At 42.7% G+C, this 7848-nt stretch overlaps 1 pseudogene; it reads right to left on the reverse strand.

The window, feature by feature from the left end:
• Window positions 1-6944: 6944 nt before the first annotated feature.
• LOC147628238 (putative HVA22-like protein g pseudogene) lies at window positions 6945-7610 on the reverse strand (annotated as a pseudogene).
• Between the last annotated feature and the right edge of the window lie 238 nt (window positions 7611-7848).

A 7848-nucleotide genomic window follows, 5' to 3' on the forward strand; every position in this document is an offset into this window, starting at 1 on the left:
ATGCCTTCTTTTAAACATCTTGATCCTTTTGCCTGCTACAAGATTCTTTATCTCTGTTCCATCAAGCTCACACAGGGTATACGTGGCATTTCCATGCACATGCTTGACAATGTAAGGGCCAAACCATCTTTTTGCAAACTTTCTTTGAACAGTGAACTGGCTGTCAAGACTACTATCATACATTAGGACCCAATCACCTTCTTCAATAGATTTTGGCCGGAGTCTATGTCTTCTATCAAATCTTTATTTATTTTTCAACCTTGCATCTTTCAAACGAGCTTTAGCAAGCTCTACATCTTCAGGCCTCCTCTCTAGTTGCCTTATTCGCAATGTAAGGAGGTCTTCCCTATTCAATTCTTCCATCCAGGGTAATACATTCCAAGTTGGAACTACTTCTTCAACTGGCATTACTGGCTTCTGACCATACATTAATTTTGCAAGCATGTATCCTGTCACATTGAGTTATGAGTTGTACGGTCAGTCCACAAAGCATATGGTAGCAGCCTTGGCCACTCTCGCATTCTTCCTCTTCATGCCTTAGCCAAAGCTTTAATGATTGCAGGATGTCCTCGCTCACTTTTACCATTGCCCTCAGGGTTGTAAGCACATGTTAGGGCCAATTTGATGCCAATTCTAGAGAAGAATTCCCTTGCTTCTTCAACATCTAGCTCACCCCTATCAGCTGTTATTTTCCCAACACAACCATACCGGCAAATCACATCTTCCAAGAGAAATTTGCATACTGTTTTCGTACTCTTTGTTCTAAGAGCACGCCTTCCACCTGATTTGTTAAATCTTCTCTTGCAAGTGCTATGTACTGCATTTGCCAAATTCCCAAAGGCATTGTAACTAGGTCCACTACCCATTTGTAGTGCATCGCAGGTGGGTAGGTTGGTTGCAAGCCATCACGATGTCGCATATTTGAGTACATTTGACATATCATGCATGTTTCCCCATATTGGGAAACATCCTTGTACATTCCTTTCCACCAATATCTTTCCTTTATTTTGGTAAAGGTGGCCCACACACTTCGATGTCCAGCCCAGAGACTCTCATGGAATTCTTTCATGAGCTTCCCTTAAGTCTCTTTATCACATATGACTCTCTGTGGCATAGCATTCCTCTGCTTAGGATGCTTCCACAGGTACCCATCCTTTAGAAAATACCCATATGCTTTTCTGTGGATCCTCTTAAATTCTGAGTTAGACCAATTTTCTTGTCTTGTCAGAGTACTCAAGTATTGACCAATAAGCAACCAATCTCCTTCATACATTTTGTCAGTAAAAGACTCAAGTGCATTTGATAGGCAAGTATGGTCCCCTTTGCATATGCAGTAGTATAGAACTTTGTACCTACATCATCAATGTCACTAATCATCCCTTCTTCATCTTCATACCTGGCTCTTGATAGCATATCTGCAAAACTGGGTTATCTTTTCTTGCAATATGCTTAAACTCAGGATTTAGTGACTTGATATAGGCAATCCACCTAAGCATAGCGATATCTGGAGTGGAGCAGCTTGCAATCATCCCAAGGAGTGGCAAGCAATCAGTTTCCACAAGTACAGATGCCCCAATAAGATATTCTTTTTCACATTTTAGAGCAGTGACTTCCCCATAACTCCCTCTTGATCTGCGGATAATTTCGCTGATGAATGCTTAATACCTTTGCTCCAAATCTGATTACATACCTATGATCATCCTCATCATCTTGCCCTATTGCCCATCCTATCCCAGTAGGACTAGTATCAACTGTAACAATCACAGGCCTACCACACTCATAATCTGCCTTCCTTAGAGTAGGTGATGATTGGAGCAGACATTTCAGCTTCCGCATAGCTTTAATATGTACTGCACTCCACAAAAATTTTTGATTTTTCCTCAAAAGTTGATAAAGAGGATTTGCTACATGTGCATAATGTGGGATCCATATAACATAAAAGACACATGCACCAAGAAATCTCCTTAGCTTTGTAACATTAATGCATATCTCTTTCATTCTTTGTATTGCATCTATCTTGGCTGGACAAGGTCGGCGTCCACTAGTACTACAAAGATGCCCCACTATTAGCACTTCACCAACCCCAAACACTGATTTCAATCCAGATAAAGTAAGATTCACCTCTTCAAGCCTGGATAGAATCATATCACAATCTTCTATATGATTCGCCACAAACTTGCGGCACCCCCTCGAATCCAAATCCCCATCTTTATCTTTCTCATCACAGCCTTTTATTGGCACATCATCCAAAAAAGGCATAGTTATTTGTGGTATGAAGTCTCGCAAGACTTTATTCATTCCATTCATCATATGCGCCACTGAGTTGGTGGCTCCCTGTGGTAAGGTACACATCCTTACCAATCCCAAAGGAGTTTTCATTGTGGTCAAGTCCTTGTTTTGCATATACAGCTGGAACTGATCATATCTCGAATACAGATCACCCATAGAGTATATAGCTTTCCCTGCAAATGCTTTTGCAAACTCGTCCACAATCGGACCTGCTCCCACATTCCTGATTGTGACCTTGTTTACAGGCTGCATGTCTTGAATGAAGCGCAATGTTCCATTTTTTCTGCACGGTAAACCATCTGTTGGAGTATGGAGCGCATGATGGCTCCAAAATTCCCATCCTGATCTTTTCTTTTAGTAATTCCATCAGCTTTGGCAAGAGAGCCTTTGGTACTGGAATCGGCCAGGTTCCAGGGCACATGTGGAATAGTGAAGATCACCATTGGCGCTGTTACACTTGGATCAACACAGCCTATCTCATGTGGCTGAAAAGCAAAGGCTTTCCCATGTTTTACAAGCATCTACTCAAAGCATTCCCTTTCAACTGGCAACAACAGAAAATCCTTTTCACCAATCTTCAGCTCTTTTAGGGTTTCCTCTATAAACTTATGCCCAATTTTCTTCGGATCTCTGAGATTCGGTTGCATAGAGGCTTCATCTATTTTCTCCTTGCTTCCTGGTGGCAAGGGCAAGGTAACTGGTTTCACCTTCTTTGCAACCGTTTTGTACTTTGTATCAACATGAGCATCCATCTCACAATTCATGTTTTTACATTCCATCCCCTCAAATTCCCAGATTATATCATACATCCCCATAGATGACACCTCTATCATCTCATTTCCACCCTGTAAAGCATGCTCTTTCCATAGCAAAAAGCACATCCATAGTATCCACAAATGACACCTCATCAAGCACCCCTGAAATAAACTCATTCTTCTCCAAAAGACCACACTGCTCAAGACTTTTTTGTTCATTTTGTACATGTCGACGCATGCCATGCTTCAAATCCTTGCTTTTTACAAAGACTAGTGACCCATAGCTAGAAAATCCCTAAAAATTTGCTGAAAAGTTATTTACATTGATTGAGTCCTGTGAGAACTCATTTTCCCTTGTACCATTGGAATCCCGCTTTAAAATGGCACCTGGCCAAAATCCCTCATCTCCCTGTAGTTCATGAATTCTTTGTTTATCTTTGGGAGTGACTATGCTTGAAGAGACTCACGGTTCCTTTCATGGTTAATGCAAACTGTCAAGAACTGAACAGCTTTCTTACCATCTTTACTCCTTATTCTTGCATATGCCGAGCCATCATCCAAAACCTTTGTTTCCATCCTCACAGCTGTAATGTAGGGTTGCCCAAGGATGAGGGAATACGATGACATCTCCTGAACAAAGAAGTTCTGATCATCTTTCACATCCCCTATAGTTACCCTTACATTTGGACAGGCTGCATAGAGCTCTCCAGATGAGTTGTTAGCTGCTTTAATCATCCACCCATGATCTACATCCATTGGCCACTTACATTTGTTGTAGAGATTTTTAGCCATAAGATTTATCTCAGACCCATGGTCGATTAGAGCGACATACGGCTCTTCCAAGTCACCTATCTTGACAAGGGTTTCAGTGGTGGCCCTTTCCCAATGGCTCCTGGAGTAATGACTCTTTGTAAGAACTTCTTTTTCATCATCCTCTTCCACAAAGCGCACTTGTCGTGCCCCTTTAGCAGAGTGATTACATTCCACCACATTCTATCTCTCTTCCTTTTGTTGTACCTGTACTCCATGAGTCTTAGAAGTGCTTGCCTCCCCTTGTGATGGAATAGACTCAATTATGGACTGCCTTTTCCTTCGTATAATATCAATTATCTCATCATGGAATTCTTTCTTTGCAATCTCCAAGACTTCCCCTAGTGTAAATTCCACCCTACTGTTTAGAATCCTCTCTTCAAGCACCTTTTTGAGGTCTGTTGTTGCAGCTTCAATATCAGATTGAAGCTTGTAGAGTGGACTTTTCCCTTTACCCTTCTCCTTCTCATGCTTCATTTTTGCTAGCACTTCTTCCATTGATACTTCCTGTGGAGGTCTGCTATGCGGTGGAGGCATATGTGATGGCCCAGGATCCTTCTTTTCACTTCCACGGGTAACTCTTTTTGATGGCCCTCCTTCCTCATTTTCCCTTGTACGCTTCTCCTCTACCTGTGCCTCATTATTCTGGCATTTTGCAATGTAGGCATGAACAGATAAAGAATCCACAGGCTCTTCCCAGCCAGAGTCTCAAGATGTATATAGTCACCTTCCTCATGCAAAGCCTGTTTAGACACCTTCTTTGATGCAATTAGCTCCATTGTTGATGGCCAAAAATCTTCATTCTCATAATCTTCATCATTCTCAGATTCTTGCTTTGATTGACCAACCTTTAACCCATAGGTTGCTGCCTCAACCATAGAGATGGCATGTCCAGCAACCATGTCTTCAACCAGCTTTTTCATCCCTCCTTTTCCAAAATTTGTGCTTAATGGAAGACCAGTCTCTGTAAGGTGAATTTTCCCATCTTTGAAAAATACAAGTTGATTTCTGAGGGCTTCTTTATAGCTAGCACTGTCTTTCTTTGCATGTTCTGGGTCATCACACCATATACATCTGAATGTAAACCCTTCTTTGCTTTGAGGCCTTTGCATAGAAGCCTGCCCTAATGGTAGCCCTTTTCTTCAATCCTGGACATCTTCAATTTTAGGTCTCGCATGCCCTTAATAAGTTCTTCCATCGGCCCTTCCACCTTTGGGATTGCAGCAGCTGGTTTTGGTAGATTCTCAGGGGTAACAGCAGTTATAGGAGTTGCCGAGCTCATCACCATTTTATCTCTCCTTCACTGCTGCTTTGCTAGCATGGTGACCGCATCCTCGACATCATTCCAATCATTATCCTTATCCTCAAGGAGAATTTCCAGTTTTTCTTGGAGATCTTTCCCAGCTGCTTGTAAGAAGAGCTCTATTTTTTCCCTATCCAAGGTTGTGCGCTCAATCCTCCTTGACAGCAAGGCATAGCGCTTCTCAAACTCTCTTAGCAACTCTGTGTGGCAGAAATTCCCATTTTGGGTTTTGTGACCCATTCCAAGAAAGTTCGCTTGGTCACCTGCTCAGAATCCTCCATGAAATAATCATCCTTCAAAGCAATCTTGAACTCCTCCCAATTTCTGCCACCATGTGTTGCATGTAACCCTCTTATGCGCTCTCTTATTTCAGGAACACATACCAGCTCAAAGCTTCGAACCATATCCTCCTCAGTTACCCTGTTTAGCTCCATTTCCTTTGTGTAATTGAACAGGTACTTTGTGATGTCCTTACCATCAAATTGATCCACCTTTTTCACAATTGACTGCAGTGCTTTAGTCGTGGAAATTTGCCCCCTCTCAGCAGCTTGCTGCTGCTATTGCATATACATAGTAAACATCTAAAACATTTGCATAACCCCCGGGTCAAAATGAACCCCCTTTCCCTCAGGATTCTCAGCCATAGCTTGCATTGTGTATTTCACCACACTCTCACCCCTGGCGGGTCAAAATGAACCCCCTTTCCCTCAGGATTCTCAGCCATAGCTTGCACTGTGTATTTCACCACACTCTCACCCCAGCAGTTTCACGTCGGGTTCACCAAAGCTGTCGTGACGTGGGCGGTATCGCTGGGATCCTACTCATTAAGTCCCAACAAGTGATATCCTCAAGGATTGTCAATCTCCTCCTTTATATATTGATGTTATAGGTTATGTACATCCGAAGATAGAACAAATTTACTTTGTATTTGTATCCATGGATAAGGACGGTCTCCCAGCTAGCATGCATCAGCCTCCACAATATCCGTAGCACCAACACTTCTAAAGTAAATCTCCAAAACCATTCTAGAATTTTCTGATGTGCCTCTTATGGGCTATTTCTGCCGCCAAAATTACTAAAGGAGTCTTTACCTCTTTGATATCACCAATAGTGACAAAAGAAGGATGGCGAAAAACTGCAGCTTTCAGACAATTATCCTTTGCCAACTCCATGACCACCTTAGCTCCTCTGATTGTTGCAAGTGACTCCTCGGCTTCAGTCGATGTCAGCAGAGCAGCTTAATATCACAAACGGCAGCCTCAGCTTCTACACGATTACCCAGGCATCTCTCCAAGGCTTCAGCTCTTCGTCCTTTGCATGAAATCAATAGCGCATCACTTCATTTTTTGAAATTTTCAGGAAGTATATCACTGGATAGAGCTTCAATTCTTCTCTAATTCAAACCCCTACAAGGCTTGAACAGAAGTTATCCTCACTAATTGAAATATTTTGAAAAATTCAATCTCTGGTTTTTTCTCCTCTCCCGTTTCTGCATATTCCCTCCCTCCTTTCTGTGTTTCTGGTTTTTTCCCTTTTCTTTCCCGCAAGAGAATCGGGCTCCTTCGCCTTTTGCAGCTAAAATTTCGAATTTCCCCAGTTTGAAATACACTGTGCCTCCTTATTTCTTGCTTAATATTCAGAAATTTCCTTTAAAAAAAAAAAAACTCCTTCGCATGCCACGCAAGCCACCACCTTGCGTCTCCCCGCTGCTGCTCGTGAGACCTTTGCCTCCTTGTCATGTAGCTGTTTGTTGAATCCGGAAGCACGCTAAGTGCCTGAGACACTGGCTAGGACTCCTCCACGTTCATCGTTTCATAAGGTGCTTCTTGTTCCTGTCTAAGGTAGGGTGGCTGAGGATATCCTGGTGCTTGCTGTGAGTAACCTTGTTGGGGTGGCTGTGCTTGGTAACAATAGCCAGCACCAACTGTTGGGTCGCCCTGAGAGTGGTTTTCCATCGGCAGTACAGGCGTAGATGTGTAGTTTGTTACTGGTGATGGCGATTGGTGGCCTGATGGTGGCTGTTGGAAGCCAAGGGGCAACTGAATTTGAGAGACATCCGAGCCTTGTTCAGGTCTAGAAGAAGGCGCATGTGATGCCACATATTGAAGAAATTCCATGATCCGAGACTGGGCATATACTGAACCCCTCTGCCAATAATGAGATACCAGATGACCTATTCTTGTTATCAGCTCATTCAAGTTGCGGACAATGTCCCCCTCATGGGTGACCACCAAAGGCCTCAAAAACGTTGAATAAACATAAGTAGTTCCCATTGTCTTTGGATACCACAGATAAACAATAAACGCAATTGCCATAATCATCCAATATTGACACCAAAATCGGAGTTGCTCCACATCAGGCCTGTTCATCTCCACGCATTTGAAGCATTTGTATGTTGGATAGACGTAGCCCACAACCATAATCAGAGCTTGGGTGAAGAGAGAGCCCATCATTTTGGTGGAAGAGATGCATTGTACTCCTATGGCTGGTCATTTGGGTGTCTACAAAACCTTTGATGCAATAAGGAAAAGTTTCTTTTGGAAGGGGATGTGGAAGAGCATTCATGCTTATGTAAGTGGGTGCCGGTCATGTCAATTGAACAAGGATCCTACACATAAAGCGGGAGGTTTGCTTCAGCCATTGCCCATTCCCGAAGGCAAATGGAGTCATATATCAATGGGTTTCATTACT

This window comes from Cibotium barometz, chromosome 19, assembly GCF_041138505.1.
Source record: "Cibotium barometz isolate CiBa-2024 chromosome 19, ASM4113850v1, whole genome shotgun sequence".
Taxonomy (NCBI): domain Eukaryota; kingdom Viridiplantae; phylum Streptophyta; class Polypodiopsida; order Cyatheales; family Cibotiaceae; genus Cibotium; species Cibotium barometz.